The 19,969-nt window shown below is 45.7% G+C and overlaps 1 long non-coding RNA gene across 1 annotated transcript; it reads left to right on the top strand.

The window, feature by feature from the left end:
- The first annotated feature begins 4,900 nt into the window (after positions 1–4,900).
- On the top strand, positions 4,901–19,678 carry LOC144106172 (uncharacterized). Its single transcript, XR_013308925.1, has 3 exons — positions 4,901–4,991; positions 6,359–6,410; positions 19,493–19,678. It is a non-coding gene; the product is annotated as an uncharacterized LOC144106172 (long non-coding RNA).
- Positions 19,679–19,969: the final 291 nt, after the last annotated feature.

Below are 19,969 nucleotides of genomic sequence, written 5' to 3'. Positions count from 1 at the left end.
TGCTTGCGTACGCACTTGTAAACGACGGTAACGCGACAAATTATTGGAGGCGCAGGCTCCATCGGGCGAGGCGGCCAGAGGGGTTCTTCAAACTGGCAAGCCAGCACACTGCGTGGTGGTCAGTAGAGGTTAGGGACGTAATTTAGACGTAGCCCAGATGATGGCAAAAGACTCCTCCTCAGCTATCGAGTTAGCCTCGACCTCGCCAGCTGGGAACGGCTAACGTATGCGATTTCTTTCTCCAGTCCAGAAATACTTGGTGTGGCAGGACCGGTCCAGTGTGTCCTCAGTGATGGGGAGAGGGTAGGCGCCCTTCCTCGTTATGTTGTTGAAGCGGCGCTAATGGACACAGAATCGAAGTGCGCCGTATTTATTCTACACTAGAACAACCGGTGCCACCTAGGGACTCTTAGATGGCTGGGTGACGTCGTCGTGAAACATTTCTTACAATTAGTTCCGGATGGCTTGTTGTTCTCGCGGCGACAGACGTTAGGGGGTTTGGCGGAGAGGCTGGGCGATCTGGTCGGTTGCAGTTTAGCAAGGAAACAGCAGTTCACAATTATAAGCGAGGTGCTGGAAGTGGTAGAATACGTCTACTTAGGGCAGGTAATGACAGCTGATCCGGATCATGAAAGGGAAATAACTAGAAGGATAAGAATGGGGTGAAGCGCATCTGGCAGGTTCTCTCAGATCTTGAATAGCAGTCTACCAGTATCCCTCAAGAGAAAACTGTACAACAGCTGTGTCTTGCCGGTACTCACCTACGGGGCAGAAACGTGGAGGCTAAGGAAAAGGGTTCAGCTTAAGTTAAGGACAACGCAGCGAGCCATGGAAAGAAAAATGATAGTTGTAGCGTTAAGAGACCGGAAGTGGGCAGAGTAGGTGAGGGAACAAACGCGGGTTAATGAAATCTTAGTCGAAATAAAGAGGAAGAAATGGGCTTGGGCAGGGCATGTGATGTGAAGGCAAGACAACCGCTGGTTCTTGAGGATAACGGAGTGGATTACAAGAGAAGGCAAGTGTAGCAGGGGGCGGCAGAAGGTTAATTGGGTGGATGAAAGTAAGACGTTTGCAGGCATAGGGTGGGCGCACCTAGCAAAGGACCGGGTTAATTGGAGAGACACGAGAGCGGCCTTTGCCCTGCAGTGGGTGTAGTCAGTCTGATGATGATGATGCTTGGCAATCGGCGTTTGTCGGACCTTTGGCAATGAAGAGAAGTATTCGCTGCAGCTTCGAAGCAGATTGCTGGTCTGGTCTGGTTTCTTCCAGGGCAGGGCTACTTTTATGTCGAAGACGTGCCTTCGATCTCATTTGGCGAATCCTCTGGGGCTCGATCAGAGAAGGCGAAGCCATTGCGAACTTCGGATGGTTCGTCGCAGAAAGCAAACGTCCTTGCTTTCTTATCGTGCCCGTATTCTGCGCTGAAGTTCGTGAGCAGCACTTCAGCTTGGCCATTGCGGAAATGTGCGATGCCCCTTGGAATGCTGATTCCTTGCAATAGAAGCGACTCCGTGTTCCCCTCCATGAGAGCTTCCATGTTTTTTTCCATCTGTGGCACCTACGGTGACCATGGCACTTGATCGAGGTGGGACGCTGACTTGTTCATGCAACATGCTGCTCTATGGTTGTCACGAAGGGACGGCTTCGTTCGTCGAAAGGGTGAGGAACTTGGGCTGAAAGTCGACGATCGCCTGATACTTATGTAGATTTTGGATTTTGATTTGTTGAGGTTTAATGGCCCAAAGCGACTCATGCTATGAGGGACGCTGTAGCGAAGGGCCTTGGAAATTTCGGCCACCTGGGGTTCTTTAATGTGCACTGACATCGCACAGTACACATGCCTCTATAATTTCGCCTCCATCAAAATTCGACCACCTCAGCCGGGACCGAACATGCGTCTTTCGGTTCAGTAGCCGAGTGCCACAACCACTGAGCCACCGCGGTGGTTTCGATAGTCATTTATAGAATTCATGCCCAATACGAAGTCGCAGGAACATTGCTGTAACACTGCAAAGGCCGCAGTGTAGGTTTGTCGCTTGACAGTCACTCGTGCTGCGCATCGTCCTGATTAAGCAATGAGATGACAAGCTGGGGTGCGAGTTTTTGTGCCATTCCTAGCGGTCGTGACTTTCCTCAATTGCGCGGCAAAATGTTTTTTTCACCACCAAATAATCGGCTCCTGTGTCGACTAGATCGGTAACTTTCCTGCCGTCGTTAGCGACTTCCAAGTCAGATTTCCTGATTTCGTCGCGCGTGTGAATCGTTTGCAGGGCGTGTCGTTTAGTCTCTTCAGTGTGGCAGCGTCACTCCGAATTCTGACCGCGTCGAGGTTGAGCTGCTGTTTGTAAGCGGCGTTGGCGTAATGGGTGCGGCGTCTTCATGCAGCGTGGCCGCTGGAGGATCTGCGTCAATTTGTCGGCAAGCAACGTAGCCTCCACAGGTTGCTTTATTTTGTTTCTCCTACGGGTAACCTTCCGCGAAAGCCGTTGCGTAGCTGTGGCCTGGCGACGCGAAACATGGGGCGGACGGTGATGGTGAGCAGGACAGACGGCTCGACGACACGTAATCCTCTCGGTGCAGTTACTCGTCGGTATCCCGTGGTGGTTGGCCGCAGTAGGATTGTGTGACATTAAATGAGAAGCCGCGCAGGCGCATTCTTCTGTAGGGGCAGAGGCAAAGAATGTGGCCGATTTCGCCGCATTGCAAGCAGAGCGGGCGCCGCTGATACCGGGTTCTCCATGTGTTAGCTTTTGTTGGCTGCATACGTGGGCGGGCGATTGTTCTCTTTGAGACGGGGCATAAGGCGCCTGGCAAAGAGTGGCAGCCCGCCTTTGGCTGCGCACCACGGCGGCGTAGTCCATGGTCTGAGGTTCTGTGGCCTTTGGAATCAGAGTGCCAAGCGTCGTTCGCACTTCTCCCCTTACCACGCCCAAGAGAGTCGATGCTTGTGACTGTAGGGAGAATGGCAGCAGTTGTCGTAGTTTCTCGCAGACTATCTCATAGATGATGTCTCGTAGGCTGTCATTGCTGGTTGTTCAGGAGCCTGCATGCCTCATAGAGAGGGTAGGGGTGTCCGGTCGTACTGCCGAGCCCGGATGCGGAGGGTCTTCCCGATTGTACACGCTTCGATTGGGAACTCGGCAAGGGTCTACTGTCTTGCTTCGGTTGCGGACGAACCCGGTGAAGAATTCCTCTGTGACACCCTTCATCAATAAGCACACCTTCTTCTCCTCTGTCGTTTCAAGATCAGCGCGTCGGAACAGAGGGCACATCTCTTCGACGTACGCAAGGAGGGTCGCATTTGTCATTTGGAAGCGCGTCTAGAGCAGTGATTTGTCCTTTTGGTGGCGGACAATGCTTGTGAAAGTTTTCACGAATTCTTTCCTAAATTACTTCTTTGTTCGCGCGGAAGCTTACCGGGTCTTAGCTGGGCGATTCAGGATGAAAAAGAGGTGACGTAGTTTCGCTTGGTCGTCCCATCCGTTGAAGGTCGCCACACGCTCAAACTGGTCCAACCGTGCCTCGCCGTGTCCCTCGGGTAGACCACTGAATGCACAAGTATCACGTGCCTGTTGAAGAGCCAGCCGTGATGATGCAGCGTTGCCCTCTATCTTCAGAAGTGTTGCAGGTCACGGCATCCAGCAGCTCCACCAGATGTCACGTTCTGGCGACGGCAGTCCAGGCAGTGAGGAAGACAGCGAAAGAACGCTACCAAAAGAAACTATTTATTGGGCTGACTTGTTCGCGTAAGGAAATGAATGGCTCATCGGCAGCGAAAGCAACAAGCTTGCTCTGCAGCCGTCGAACAGAATGCTCGCCGTCTTCGTTGTGCTCAATTTAAAGTTAATAGCGAACTTTTGTGATATGGTGTGCAAAGTTACAACAGCCTGGAAGAGCCTAGAATTGGCTCCGCCTGGATGCAATCAGTCAAAGTAAATCTGGTCGCGTCTTTCATCACAAACAAATCAAGAAAGCCGCGTGCCCGCAGTTTTGAAGAAAGAACAAACAATAAAAATATTCTCGGCTACATCTACGGATATATGGTGGACGCTCAGCGTCCACAAGAAGGGTCGGATGCAAAGTGCAAGCGCAGCGTCCGTCAATTGAGCCCGTTAGTGTTTCTGAACAATAAATGAAGGATTGGGCCATCAGTCTCTGAGCGGCGAGACAAATGACGTTAGCAGAGTCTCCCATAGAAGCGACCGCCGGCATCGGAGAAGCGAGAAGAGTGCGTTAGCTACCGCCTGAAAAAGATTTACACAGCGTTCTTACAACTCCTTCGTTATTTGTACCCATAAACAGAAAACATCGAATCTGGTGACCTTTACCATTGGCTGAGTTCTCTGCCGTGATTAACGTTTTTTTGGAATGACTTGTGTTGAGCAATCAGTATAGCCGATTGTAAATTTTTTTGTTGTGCAACGAAGTGAGCGCCTCAATACGGCGCGGAGCAGTGAGAGGCGTAATATATTCAATATATACATTTTAAAGTTTAAATTCAATGCTCATATTCAGAAAATAAAATTAAAGCTCACATAACTGCTTCAGTAATATTTGTTCAGCGGAGCGGGGGCTTGGTGCTGAATTTATAACAGATTGACATCACTGACACAGGCACAACGGACTGTCATCACATCATACGCTTCTATGAGTCTTGTCGCGAAGTGGTGAGATTTAAAGAAGCGTAATCATATTTAAAGCTTAGCATAGCAGATAATGTTTAATTTGTACACCATTATCTCAATCGTTATTCGCTCAATAACAGCTGCGCATGAAAGAGTGTCACATTAGCATAAAGCTTACGGGTAGGGACACCCAGGCTACCACTACGTTGCGAAACGTTCAAACCTTTAAAGTTTTGAATTCACAATAAATGTTGCATAGAGACCCTGCGATGGCTAATTTCTGCAGAGCAGCTCACAAGAGCTGTCTAAAATGACTTCTGCGGCACTCTGCCTGCTTGTCGTCGTCATTTTGCAAGAACCTATAGAGTGAGTAGAGTCTTCAGCTGATAGCAACAACCCCTCGTTTACGCACCATATTTCCTTGCCATTCTACGCTATGGTTTCTCCAAATTAAGTAACATCTTGCATCTGGTTATTTAATGTTTAATTCGAAGAGCAGTGCTGGGCACTCTTTATAACAACTGCATATTTGTAGATCTGTACACTTTGTAAAGTTTTGTAAAGTTTTTTATGCACCTAGTCTTCGCAATTAGTAAAAATTTCGTGCAAAGATTTTTATTTTTTGCGGAATATATCTTCATGAGATTTAACTCTCTATTGCTGCTTAAGTTATCCTTTCTTATGCGTTGCGTTAATAACGCACTATATCGATTTCTGCTTCTCATCTATCGTAATAAAGTCTGAAACCTTGATAAATGTAATTAGATATAGAATATCATTCAAACCAACTCAAACAAGTCACATTCCAATAGCCTGTCTCTGATAGCCCTAAGGCTTCCCCTCTCTCGTGCACTTCTTGATAGCAAGGGAACATTATATGTTGTTTTTATTTTTAAGACGTACGTAGCGGCCTTCGTACGCACGTGCTACCAGTATTTTCATTGCGGAAGGCCGCTTTTATTCTGCCTGCGGTCTTGGCAATGAGGATGCAGAATTACAGTATTGATAGCTTGCTATTGATAGCTAGCCTGCTATGCCGGGGGCGGGTGGAAAAGAATCATTTTCTGTTTTCTTCTGTTGTTGCGGTGACTTCGTGCGTTGCAGCGCCAAGTGGATTCGCTAGACGCACAAAAAATTGAAAATGTTGAGCGCATAAAGCTTAACGCAATCTTAGAGCTAAGAATAATGGATTTCGCCCGCCATCGAAAACAGGAAAAGGCGCTTATTGCAACTCAGGTTCTGGGAAGTACAACCCTCGGGCTCTCTGGAGCGTTATCTGCCGCCGTTAAAGGCAAACAACTGGACATCGAAGTATAAGTGACCCTCAAAATGTTTAACAGTGACGGTAGGTATTTAATTTTTGATAGGTGGTGGAAACGTCGGAATGGGATATATATTTTATATTTTGATATATTGTAAAGGATTAGAACATGACCTTCCAACGTGTGAGAAAATAGCATGCCTTCATAAGCTTTTCCTTCAATGATAGCGTGGGAGGCGCAGTCGCTGCGGTTGCCATGATGTTGTCTCATGTGACATGATGTTCAATTTTTATTTTACTTTATTAATCCGCTTAGGTTGCTGCGTTTTGATCACGTTTGTAATGCCATCTTGTTGATGCACACAAATTTGCGCCTCATTAGCCTTCTTCGCATGGAACCTGCAATATTGAAAAACTTACTGCATTGATTGCGTTCCCACAGAATAATAATTGCTTTATATTTCAATTCCAGGGCAGGTAACCTGGCTAGGCCATACCTCACCCATGAAATGTGCCGCCGACAGGTATAATTGCAAGAATATTTTGTCCTCTTTATCGTGAGAGAGAGAAATATACATCGTTTTCGACCCTGGTTCGGGTCGCCATATCAAGTCGCAGAGTCTGATTCCATAGAGTTCAACGCGTGGTCGATATGGGCAACAGGCAGTTGCTACAGTATTGGACATAGTTCAGCAGGAGGAGCGGCCCAGCTCTGCAAATAATATGGTGCTTGGTTCAGCAGGAGGAGCGGCCCAGCTCTGCAAATAATATGGTGCTTGGATGGGAAGGAATCTGCATTGTAGGTAGTGTGGTGGAAATGTCCAATATGACTCTTTGTGCTTGTCAGTATAGGCGCCACATAACTGACAGTAGAGGTGGCATGAATAATTTGTCGAATTAATTAAGTTTTGACTGAATTCACGCAAGAGTGGCCTGGACAGAGACAGACGTGGGTAGCCTGTTAGACAGTGGTTGCCTCTAAGCTGAATGTTAATTTCTCGCAATTAGTAAAAAAACGCTGGCTCGTTCATTCTGCAACCAAAGAACACAATGCAAATAGCACCCAATCTGGCAGTTTAAGAGGAGTGTATAATTCCGGGTGGAATTTACAGCACTATGCTCAATCATTCCGCAGTCTATTAGTACTAACTAGAAGCCAGCTTCTCGTATATAGTGGCGGAAGCAAATATGCTCGCTCCTGACGTTGTACTATCGAGATGAAATGAAACGCGAACAGCGGAAAGCGTGGCTTTTCGCTCAATCAGCACAGCCTAGCTTCGGCCCACTTAGTCTGAGGTTCCGTGTCCAACTCAGATATGCTTTGGTGTTGCTTGGCAAATCGTCGCTTTCAGACTGCACCGCCGTAGCGCTAGAATCTTCTTCCGGCCGGCGCTATCTCGCCGCGTGCGTGTTCTGAGTGTCAGCCATGACCGGCGGATGATAAGCTTTTCTTTTTATCATGCCCGGCAAGTAAAATACGGCATGCTTTCGTGCTGTCACGATGATTGTGTGCTGAAGAGAATAGAAGCGTGAATGTCTTTTAGGCCATAGCAGATTTATTGGCCTAAGAAAGATATAAACAGCAATTCAAACAAAAGCTGAAGCTGGCACAAAATTAGAACTTTCCGCAAGGAAGAACTACTTGACAAAAACATACTTTGCAATTATTAATTTTTGGTAAAGTCTCCTTCGGCAAGAATGACGGATTCCATGCGCCTTACGATAGAGGCGAACAGTTTTGTGGATGGCTGAGTGGCGCGAAGTCTGTCCGTCTCGGAGTGAACAGTAGCCCAGAGAGATTTCTTCTAAGTTTTATGGAGCTGCAATTGTCACAAGCGTGAGCTCATAATTCCCCAGACATTTAGATTTATGTCTGCTCATTTTGCTGGCCACGAAAGCTTACGGATAGCAAGGTTCTCTAACGAGGCTTCCACGTAACGTGAAGTTTGGAGTAGAAAAAGGTCGCATTTATAATAAAATAGCCTATCCTTGTATGGTCTATCTTAAGCATAAGGCATAACAGCCTACCCGATTTCATTAGAGCATTATGCTGCTGTTAATTTTTCGTATAGCCGTATAAGGGGACCCAAACCACCGGCTGTGATGGCTCCCCACAAACCCACGGAGCAGCGCGCGCTGAGGCTTGGTCGCTTGAAGCCGGTGGGATCAAAGCTGTATAAAGTAAAGGAAAAAGTTAAGAGAGCGTTTGCGCACTTTGAAGTTGTATAATGCGCTCAGCCCAATCGCGGATGCACCTAAACCCTTTTCTTGTATATTTTAGGTAAGTAGTCACATGGCACTAAAAGAAGTACCGCGCTGTTACAGTAGCATGGCTTTATTGGTTCGCTTTGAATGCACCTTCATGGCGTGCAGTGACTGAAAAGTAGCCAAGCTAACCGGAGAACACGTTTCTGACTTTAAAACACTGAAACAATATATTATATCCCATAAACACACGGCAGTCGCGCTGTCGTGTAACAATCATCGTCGGGTATTTTAGTTAAAATTTGACACTACTCTTATCACTGGACCACGAACTGAACGGATTAAGGACCACATCTTTATGAAGACCATCAAAATTAAACAACACCACGGTGCAAAGGCTTACCGATGCTTTTCCTGACACCATACGTTCAGTCTGGCCTGTCCCTTCGTTGTAAATGTGCTCTATCTGTGAACATCACCTCGTCCCATCCTCCAGTCCTTATGCGATTGTGCGAATTGTAGGCGGCGGCTTCGTGGCGATCTGAAAGCAAAAGCTTTATTGCGGATGACCCCATTTGAAGGTCCGATTCCTGCAGGCGCTGTCGAACCACTTGAACATCAATGTTTAGCCCGGGCTCGTTATAGACCTACTCGGCTGTTAAAAAAGGGTTGTCTACGGCGGCTGCAGTTATCAGTAGGTCTTCTTCCGCAGTCGTGGAATGTGGCCGCGAATCGTTAAGTAGGCCCGAGAATGTACCCTTCAGTTCTGTAGGCTTTCAAAACTGTGGTGACTGTCGAAAACGGTCTTCCGGTAATCTCCGCACATCTCGAGAATTTCTCGTGGGAATCTGAGGGGACTTCCTGTACACACGCGGCATGACTTTCTTTTGAAGTCAAAGAGACTCAAGCCGGTAGCGAAGCTCCTGCGCTAAAAGAGATAAGAATGCGGTTGTGCAGCACCACTTCCAATCATTGTTTTTATTTCTCGGAGCTTATATTTTGTCGATGCGGACGTAGGAATCCGCGACGATCGGGCTCGTACTTAACGCTTCACTTCTCTTAGGCACACAATAATCTTGACCGCATGCAAGCATGACGCATTTTACTTGCCGGGCATAATGAAAAAGAAAGCTTGTGCACTGGTCATGTCTGATACTTTCGGTACGCACGCGGTGCGATAGCGCCGGCCGGAACAAGATTCTAGAGATACGGCGACGCCGACTGAAAGCGCCGACCGGCCTAGCGACAGCGAAGCATATCGGAGTTGGACACATACATACATACATACATACATACATACATACATACATACATACATACATACATACATACATACATACATACATACATACATACATACATACATACATACATACATACAAGTTTTATTCTCCAAAAAGAAGTGGAAGGAGGTGGAGGGAAAAGCCGTATGTACATTTGCGGCTTGAAAAATCCTCCGCCCACTTACAGTGTATACAGCAGCAGAGTGGGGCAGTAGACAATCACATTTTTTTGTTGCAAACAGAAAAGAAAAACAGCAATGTATCGCATCAGACAATAAAATAAGCCTAAATAAGAGTTTCAATAGAGCACTGTATTTGGACGCCTGGAAATTTTTTTTTTCTCGAAAATGAAACAATGTAACGTAATTGAACATAAGGATAGACCTTTGCATTCATTCACAAAAAAGAGTATGAGTAGAAAAATATTTTTACATATTTGGAAGAGACATATTGAATAGATCAGCACCTTCTTTCTCTGCAGCATTCAATAATCGCGGAAGATTATACCGGAGTGCTTGTTGTCCATAGGCAGTGCGACATTTTGGAACTTTCCATCGTTCTGGAGTTCTGGTGCTGTAGGTGGGATAATTGGGTCTTAATTCTGCCATTTCCGTAAAAACTGTACTCTCTCGTTGGACACTTAAACTATACTGCAAGCACAATTTGTATTCGTATATATTACTTACTTTCGATAAATTAAGCGAAGCAAAGATATGTGAAAACGGTGCTGTGTATTCAACGTTTTTAATTATTCGCACTATTTTTTTCTGTAGCCTTTCAAGCTTCAACACATTAGGTTTTGTCGATGTTCCCCAAACTAAATGAGAGTAGTTTAGGTGGGAGACAAAGAGAGCGCTGTAGACCATTAGTTTAACTTTTTTTGGTAGAGAATAGAGGTTGCGATTAAAAATTCTAGTTATGCAGCTCAGTTTTCTGGTTAGACTGTTTACATGATCATTCCGTTGTAAAGCTGAAGTAAAATATACCCCTAACACCTTGACGGTATCTACCACATCAATGGCTGTGGATCTAAACATTACGGTTCCTTGTAACGAAATTTGTTTATTTTTTGGTAGAAAAACTACTTCCTTTGTTTTGTTTGCGTTAAGTTCTAATTGATTGCTGGAAGTCCACGAGTCCAATTTGCGCAAAAAAATATTTGCTTTAGTGATTCCTTCAGCTTCAGAACGTGATAGCACCAAAGCAGTCGTGTGATCGGCATATATAACGAACTTGGTATCTGAGCAGATGTGTACAATACCATTAATGTACAAATTAAATAGGACAGGGCCTAAAATGCTACCCGGTGGGACTCCTGAAATTATTTTTTTTCTGTGAGAAATGAAACCATTTATGTCGACATATTGAAATCTATTTGATAGGTAACTTTTGAGCAGAGCCAAAACATGTCCCCGTGTACCATAATGATGCAGTTTTTCAAAAAGGAAAGTTTGACTAATATAATCGAAAGCTTGGCTAAAATCAACAAAAATACCCATAACAATACATTTCTCTTCAAAATGTTTTAGAATATATTCTTTATGGTCCAACAGCGCCAGCTCTGTAGTCCTGTACCTCCTAAAGCCATATTGCGAAGTAGTTAATATATTGTGCTTGCTGGAGAAGCGCGATATTCGATCTAAGATAATTTTCTCGAGACCTTTCGAAAAGGCAGGAAGAATTGACACCGGTCTCTAGTTCGATACATCATTTTTATATCCTTTCTTATACCAGGCTATCTACACGGGCGACTTGCAATTTTGTAGGAAAAACAGCTGTAGAAATGCAGAGATTAAAAATATGCGCTAGAATGGGGCTGATTATACGTATCACATACTGGACGGGTCTTATTTGTATACCGTCAGCATCAACGCTATGAGAATTATTGAAACAAAAAAAGAGAACACACTTCATTTGCATCTGGTGGTTAAAAAAATATTCTGCTAGAGTTTTTCTGCCCTAAAGTTTTGTATGATGCCTGGTTTTTAGTAGAATCTCTGTTAACAAAGTAGTCATTAAAAATATTTGCGATTTCTTCTCCTTTCAATATCTGTCCTTCGTGAAAAATTTCTTCAACTCTGTTCTTTCTCGCTCCGACCCATCAGTGGATTTAAGTTATTCCACATTAAGTCAGTGCGCTTTACGTTGGAACCGAACATATTCTCATAGTACAGTTCTCTTGCTCTTCTTAGCTGCTTAGTCAAGTCATTACGAAATTTTTTGAACGTAGCGAGATCAGATGCTGTACGAGTTCGCATAAATGTTTTAAACAGACGTTGTTTCTGTTCTATCTTCTTCAATATGTACTTTGTCACCCAGGATTCTCGACATCTCTTATTACCAGTATGGCGTTTGAAAACGAAGTGACGTTGGTATACCGAAAGAAACAAACTCAAGAAGGCATCATAAGCTACGTTCGCATTTGTTGCCTGAAGGACGTTGTCCCAGAAAACTGTTTCTATTTCCTGATAAAATGCTTCTAAGAGGGTAGGTGTAACAGGCTGAAAACGATTAAACACTTTATGGTGGGAGTATGCCCGAGTACTAAATTTTATGCTACAAAACACAGGCAAGTGATCACTAATAGGGTAAGTGAGAACACCGGAACTGACAAGGTTAGTATCATAATTTGTTATTACTTAGTCAAGAATTGTTTGCGTGGACGTCGTTAGTTGTGTAGGAGAAGTATTATGGTTTACACAGCCATAAGATAGCAATACATTTTCTAAATCTGTTTTCTTTGTACTATTGCTACTCATATCAACGTTAAAATCACCGGCAAGTATCACATTGTATCTGTTTTGGTTATCAAATGACAATAAATTATCTAAAAACACAAAAAATTCAAGGAGAGAACCATCCGGAGGGCGATAACAAGTTGCAAATACAGCATCTTTCACTTGCAGACAAATAATCTCAAAACTATCTGTTACAGAAGAAAATTCTGAAAGTAAGACAGGCTGTAAAAGAGAGCTTAATAGCACAGACACACCACCACCGCGACGAGTGGTTCTATTAACAAAAAAAAGTTGTCATATTAGTTGTCATGCACGAATCCTCGGCCCAGCGGGCCTATGCTAGGCTGCGCTGATTGTGCGGGATGCCACGCTTTCCGCTGTTCGCGTTTCTTTTCATCGCGATAGTACAGTCCGATCGCGCTTCCTGATGTACTCTATGTGGGATAAAGCATTTTGCACTGAACTGCATCTGTCATTAGGAAGTGCGATAACGATTACATTTTACGTATTGGTATGCCACTTTGATCGCTGTTTGCTGAACTGGGGCCGCATTAGGTACTTCTCGTCTATGTGAGAAGCATCATATGGTCTTCATCACATCTTCCCTCGCGTAACAAACGCACCCTATTACTTTGGTGTGCAATTTGTTGACAATGAGAGTGCATGCTAGTGGGTGAATTTTTTGAACACCAAAACATTTTCGCGATCTGAAGGATTATTTACGTGCACCAGTGTACAAACAGCTGATAAGAAAATTGAGCGAGGTATCCGAGTACAAACAGAAACCACGCCAGGCAACAACGGGTTTCTCTTTTCTATCTTTCATACCGAGGGCTGCAGCAACTTTCTGTTGTTATTCTTCGGGTTGAATGGTGTGAGCTGTACTCGAGCGAAGTCTACTTGCTCATTTAATCAACAGCACTATGCGTTGCTAAGTGAGATATTCGTGCGAGTATGCGACAAAAGTTATTGGTTATCTCGATGACGGGAAATGTACTAAAGAGTGCATGTTGTTTTCTGTAAAGGTTAGTCACACCGAACGAAGCAGTACTCCAGCAACCTATTTTCAGTCCCCTTTTGACAACTTCAATTATTTCAAATTTTTTCATCTGTTTATTAAATACAGCTCTCCAATTTGGAGGCATTTTACGAGGGAAATAAGCGATTTCATTACGAGAATAAATGCGGCGTTCTTTTCTTAACATGGTCACAGAAAATTTGCAGACGGTCAGAGCTGTTTGTGGGTTGCACACGGAAGCTAACAAATTGGCTTGAAAATACATCGAGGACAATCCAAACAGAGAATGCAAATGTTACTGACCGGAAAATAATAGAGGCACGGCGATGCCGCGGAGAGTGTCAGATCAGCGAGTTGAGTTGCAACTTTTGGGGTCCTTCATTTTCAGGCTTTGATTTTACTTAACGTTCGCCCCGAACGGGTGGCTTGAATATGCTGTTAAACCCGATTTCCGCGAAAAATGCTTTTTCATGAGAACGTAGGTTTCTAGTTCATTCAACTCAATGCACGACACGAAAATTAATGGCGTCTTTGCACCTAATGGAAAGTTTGTTTTCAGTTAACTAATTATTTAAATCTCTTTAACGATTGCTAGCGAGGTATGACAGTGTGAAGCTTGAGGAAAATTTTTATACCTACCTTTTGAAAGCATGAGCGCAAACACGGGTACTTTACCAGACGTCTCGTTGTAATCACTGTATCAAGCACTGCCTACGCCAGTGATATCTTGCTCTAAGGCTACAATGTGATGGTAATGATCGTTGTGACGTTGAATGAATGTTGTAAAAAAGTAGGCAGGCGTTGTTTGGACACGGAAAACGCTGTGCAGGAGCTGGTACTCTATGCAACAAAGTATTTCATACAATGGAAAGCAATATCATTTAATGAAATCTTTTTTAGTCCACCTTATTTTTTCAAATAAATAGTTTATTAGAACAGTTAACATAAAGGACCTCAATTTTATGTCCAGCAGAAAGGCAAGCGTAATACTGAATTGTATTTTGCCGCAAAAAAAAACACAGAACCGAAAACATCCCGAATTGGGCAACGTTTACGGCTTCAGGAGCATAAGTATGATGAAAGCCACTGTCGTCGTATACTTGCAGGTATGGTTTGAACGAAGGATTCAGAAGAGGAAACAGAATGGAGGGAACAGGAAAAACGCATTTCACTCTTATAGGCTCGATCGGAGCTTCAACGAGCGGTGGCGCAAACTTATCACCTTTATTTCCCCGACAACTTTAGCTCTCTTTTTTTCTTTATGTTCTCAACCTCTCAGGCTGTGTGTTTCCTGGCAGCCTTAATCTTGCAATGAGCTTTCTGTATCGTTGTGTTTAATCTTGCAATGGACTTTCTGTATCGTCAGGTGCTTTCGTTGCCGCTTATGTTTCCACAGTGCGCAAAGGCAATTATTGGGTTTCTCGAAACGGAAAGGCCGGAAAATTTCTCACTTATCAATGTACACCTCAAACGCGCTGTGCACCTAACCTGCGGTGAGTTAGGCTGGCGCGCTCGACGAATGGAGCGGCAACTACTCTGACAGCAACACTAATTGTAACAACTAAATGATGCAGAAGCAAAAATACAAACGCAAAAGCGAAAGCCGAAACTGTGAAAAGTAAAGCACATTTTCCGCATCACGCTCGATGAGAGCCTGTGAATCTTTATTTTTTTGCTTTTCCTTAATGACCATTTTTATAGGTAAATTTAAGATTTTCCTCATCACGTTGCATGATAGCCTGTGAAAATTTATTTATTTTTCCCTAATGACCATGATTGTACTTCAATTTGGGATTTAGAAATAGCGCCCGATATTTCATTTTTTCGAAGCGCGAAAAATCTACGAGGGGCCAAATTATATGTCAGTATAAATTAGGAGTGCAAAATTGACACGGGCTGAAGAAGTAATGCACAACTGATGGTCTATCGTCTGTAAGGTGCCGCAACGAAACAAAATGAAGGAAATATTTTCGATGGTGGTAGAAAGTCACGTAGGCAGATGAGCCGAATTAACACGCTGGCAGTCAGTGGCCACGGCTAGCACCAGCCAGGAATTATCAAAAATCGGCAGTGGCTTAGCTCAGCTAGCACAGGATACGCGTAGCAAAAGCTACGTACGCACGCTTAGCCTTTCGGGCTTCATTCTTACGCTGACGGGCCTCTTCACGCCAAGGAACAATTTCGGGGTCGTTCGAGGCAGCTTCTCGTAGTCGACGAAGATGCCGCGCGCAGTACGCGCGCTCACCATCAGCTTCACGCATGGAGCACCTCACTAGTAATGCGCATACCTTCTGGGGTTTTATACGTTAAGCTCCATAGCCAGGTGCAACTCCAACACCGGCGGAACGGCGCCGCTCGTAGTTGACCACACTGAGGTCAACCAGTGACGACATCACTGGTATTTCATCTGCACTTCCGATATCTGTCCCTCAAACCAGCGTCGTCGCTTCGTCAGACGCGGCTTTGCCCCCCCCCCCCCCCCCCTCGCCACTCTTATTCCATCGTTCTTCTGAACTTTAATGATCAAGACATTTTTTCTTTGAGGATGGAAACATTTTTGGCGAAAGGAAAGGGCGCAGTAGCTCTCAGATCTCGACACCTCAGTGGACACCTCAACCCAGCGAAGGCAACCCCTTCATCCACAATGCAAGTAAGCTCATCAATACCGATCCCCTCCGACCGGTATTTTTAACGTCTTGTGCGGCCAGCTTAAAGAGATCATGGTTCGAGATCGCGTTTCCGAATATCTTGAGGCCCGTAATACGTTCGCAGACACGATGTTCGAATTACGGCCTCACAAGCTGGCACAGGGACATTCTGCTTCAACTGAGCCACGACCACGAGGTACTCACGCCTGTCGAGCAGCCCTCCTAATGAAAGATGGTTCTCGCCTTAGATTTGAAGGGCGCCTTCGACAACGTGAAAAAGCGTCATCCTCGCTCACTTCAGTGAAACACTCTGCGGGAACATGATTTTAATTACATCAAACATTTCTTAACGGACCGCGAAGCCTTTATTCACAGTCAAGACAACGAGCACGGTCTTTACACTATGGGTTGCGGGGCATGCCTCACGGCGCAGTGTTGTCCCCACTACTCTTTAATCTGGCAATGGTCGATCTCCCTGCCCAACTGGTTGAAGTTTGAAGGTGTAAAGCATGCACTGCATGCCAACATCACCATTTGGGCAACGGAGGGCAACATTGGTCAACTGGAGGACCGCCTGCAAACAGCGGCTGGCATAACGGATCGCCAAGCCGCGTACTGCGGTCTCCTTTGCTCTCCTCAGAAATCAGAATTCGTGCATGTCCGCCCATCGCCAAGGAGTAGCACTCCAATGCTTCTCTCTGGTTAGTGGACCAATACACGAAGCCATTGAGATCAGAGTCCTCGGCCTCTTTATTCACGAGAATCGTTTGGCTGACACAACCCTTACCAAGCTTCGCAAGTTTGGCGACCAAGTTTGCCGCATGGTCTGCAGCGTCTCCAACAAGCATGGGGCCTCAGAAGTAGGGATGCTCTGCGACTCGCCCATTCTTTTGTGAGCAGTAGAATTTTTTTATTCGACTCCATACCTGCACTTCCAAAAGCATGATGAAGACATCTTGGAGGTTACTCTTTGCGATATGATCGAGAGGGTGCTCGACCTTCCCATCTCCATCTCTAAAGCGAGGCTCCTTGCATGGGGGGTGGTGAACAACTATAGTGAGCAGCGGGCGGGCGCCCCTCACTAATATTGACTCCCGTCTTGCCCAGACAGTGTCCGGTCATCGCCTTCTCGATCAGCCATATATACAACACGACCGTCGCATTGAGGAAAGGGTACGAGTGCCCGGACTATGGCGAGGCGCCCTCCATGTTCGACCCCTTTCTACCAAAATGGACTGAGAAAGCCACAATGGTCGGCGTCAGGCGCGGGCGAACGCCCTGCGCCGCCATTATGGCTCTAAGCACAACGTTGCCTACTTAGGCGTTGCAATCCCACACCATTTCGGGGGAAGATGTTACATGGCCGCAGTCACTGACGAGGGAAGACCTAATGGACGACCTCACATTTAAGGACCCTAGAGCAGCCCACGCGGAGGAGGTAGCAATCTTTCTGGCTGCCTCTCACCTTAAATCTAAATTAATCTTATCGACTCGCGAAGGGCCTGTAGGAATTATGAGCTTGGCTGGATAACGCCTACAGCGCAAGGCATACTTCGATGAGAAGCTCGGCATCAGGGTGCCGCGATCTGATTTCTCATTTGGACTCCAGGCCACCATGGCTTACCATGGAACGAGGCCGCCAACACGGCCATCCGCTCACTCAATAACTGGGCCCCCGACGTAGACCCTACTGATCTGGATCAGGACGCCAGTCCTCTTTTAACATTCAAACATGTATTCGCTCATTACCGGGACTCACACTGTCAGTACCCGGCTGCTCTCAAGAGACTAGGGAATGCGATCGAGAGAATGCTTCTTAGGCTCTGTACTAACATATTACTGTGCCCTGCAGTACTCAAACATTTCGATGCTTCCTTCTCTGGTCTCTACTTGTTCTGTGGGGAGGTGGCTGATGCCTTCCACATGGTCTGGGCATGTCATATACGTAGCGAGAGCAAAGTATGCACGCTTAGCCCTTCAAGCTTCATTCTTACGCTGACGGGCCTCTTCACTCCAAGCAGCGATTTCGGGAAGGAAGGAAGGCCTCAGACGTTGCTGGCACATACCCACTACGGAGGAGTGGCCAAGATACAGGCGGTTAATTGCTGGATACAGAAAATTTTTGACAGGAAAAGAGTGGTAATAGGATGTAGCCTGATAGATTGGAAGACGGAAGGACAGGGGTCCTATTAACTTGGAGATCGAAGACGGGGCAATGGCTTAATGTGCATAATAGGGATCGTCCGTTGCAGCGTCTCGTAGCCGTCTAAGATGCCGCGCGCAGTACACGCGCTCACCGTCAGCTTCTTCACCCATGGAGCACCTTACTATCAATGCGCATACCCTCAGGGCTTTAATACATCACGCTCCACAGCCAGGCGCAACTGCAACACCGCCGAACAGCGCAGCTGGTTGCTATGGTAACGGCGCATGCGCGGCAGTGAGGCGTGACGTTACGCATCGGCGTAGCGGTGGAGACAGGCGCGGCGAAGCGGCGAACACCTGTGGAACCGCGGATCTGGTTGCCTTGGTACGGCGCATGCACAGTTCTGGCTCCACCTGACCACGTGAAACGCGGCTCTGGCTAGTTTGGTTTGGTTTATGGCGGTTTAATGTCCAAAGCGACTCATACTATGAGAGACGCCGTAGTGAAAGGCCGCGGAAATTTCGACCACCCAGGGTTATTTTACGTGCACTGACATTGCACAGCGCACGGGCCTCCAGAATTTCATCTCCACCGAAATTCGACCGCCGCGGCCGGGATCGAACCAGCGTCTTTCGGATCAGCAGCCGAGCGCCATAACCACTGAGCCACTGCGGCGGCGCGGTTCTGGCTACTGTAGTGTATCTCTCGCTACAAAAATCACTGGGGGGTGCAACGGAGTTGCACTGATTGTGATCTTGCTGATAAGAATAATTATGCTCTGCAGGCGAAGCACCATTAAAGAATCATCATCGCGGAAGAAATTGCGCGCCATGTTTATGGCGTGTTTGGAAGAGCACTGCGTGATGCACTTTCTAAAAAGGCTTTTTCTCTTTGACGAGTGACGAAAAGAACTTCTGAAAATTTGTGGGATATAGAAATTGGAACTCTATGAATGTACTTTAGCACAGCCGAGTATTCATTTCCCACAGTCAGCTAAGTTGACATGGGACACCATATTTAGGGAGAGACCGCTGTATTTCTATGGAAGCGTATACTTAGGGGGATTCTGAGTATCATAACATGCGAGAAGAAGGTAATATATTAGCGGCCAAGTGATAGATTGTGTCGCCATTCTAATCCAAGGAATTGTTTTGGGAATACACTTCTAAACCCCTTTGGACTTATTGATACTTCTTAATACACCATACAGACAGCATTCCAATGACAACATAGCTCATGCTAATATTCAAAAATTAATGAACAAATTATTTTGAATAGGCTACGCGTTTCATTTTAGGAGGTAAAGGCAAAAATGGCAACCACTTCTTGAAATGTATTGGCTCGAATAAATTAAGAAAGCTGGAATTCTTGAAGGCAAGAATGTTGTTTTAAGATTCAGAAATAGTATTATACCATTTTGTTCCTATTTTCTTAATGTGGCCTCCCGGTATAAGGGCGCTACTTATCACTGCAAAACAATGTCACAAGAACCCCCCCCCCCCCCCCTGCATGTGCGCTTTTGTCTGTCTGGATCTCATCTATACGCTTTTCTTTTTTGACCAATTCAGTGCAACCCGTCCGGCAGAGTCCTGGATTGCGCACCTGGCTGCCGCTGCCACCAGCATGCATATTCCACTTGGCTCGGGACGTGCTTCGCTCCAGGGCTGCCGGTTCCTGCTGCTTACAATCAGAGACCCGAAAGGCAACGAGCAGGATAAGATTTAATGCGCTCGCATTCTGCAAATTAATATATTAAAAAACTGAGCGCTTGCATTTTTTCGTTACTTTTAAAAATAAATGGATATTTTTACACCTCTACTCTTCAACACTTCCAGCTATAGCGTAGGAAAAATTCACAGCACAAATGAAACGCACACAAGAACAGGAACGAACAAAAAGGACTGGGCTTGCAAAACTGCCTCCCTCATCGTTTTATCACATTCGACACGCCGCTTGCGATATTACAGGACGTTGCGAAGTCTATGACTTCGGTTCAGGGTGGCACCGGTGAAACACTGTCAACGTTAGGGTACACGCAACATAAA

The sequence above is a fragment of the Amblyomma americanum genome, chromosome 10, assembly GCF_052857255.1.
Source record: "Amblyomma americanum isolate KBUSLIRL-KWMA chromosome 10, ASM5285725v1, whole genome shotgun sequence".
In the NCBI taxonomy this organism is placed as follows: domain Eukaryota; kingdom Metazoa; phylum Arthropoda; class Arachnida; order Ixodida; family Ixodidae; genus Amblyomma; species Amblyomma americanum.
This window is presented reverse-complemented; position numbering and strand designations above follow the sequence as displayed.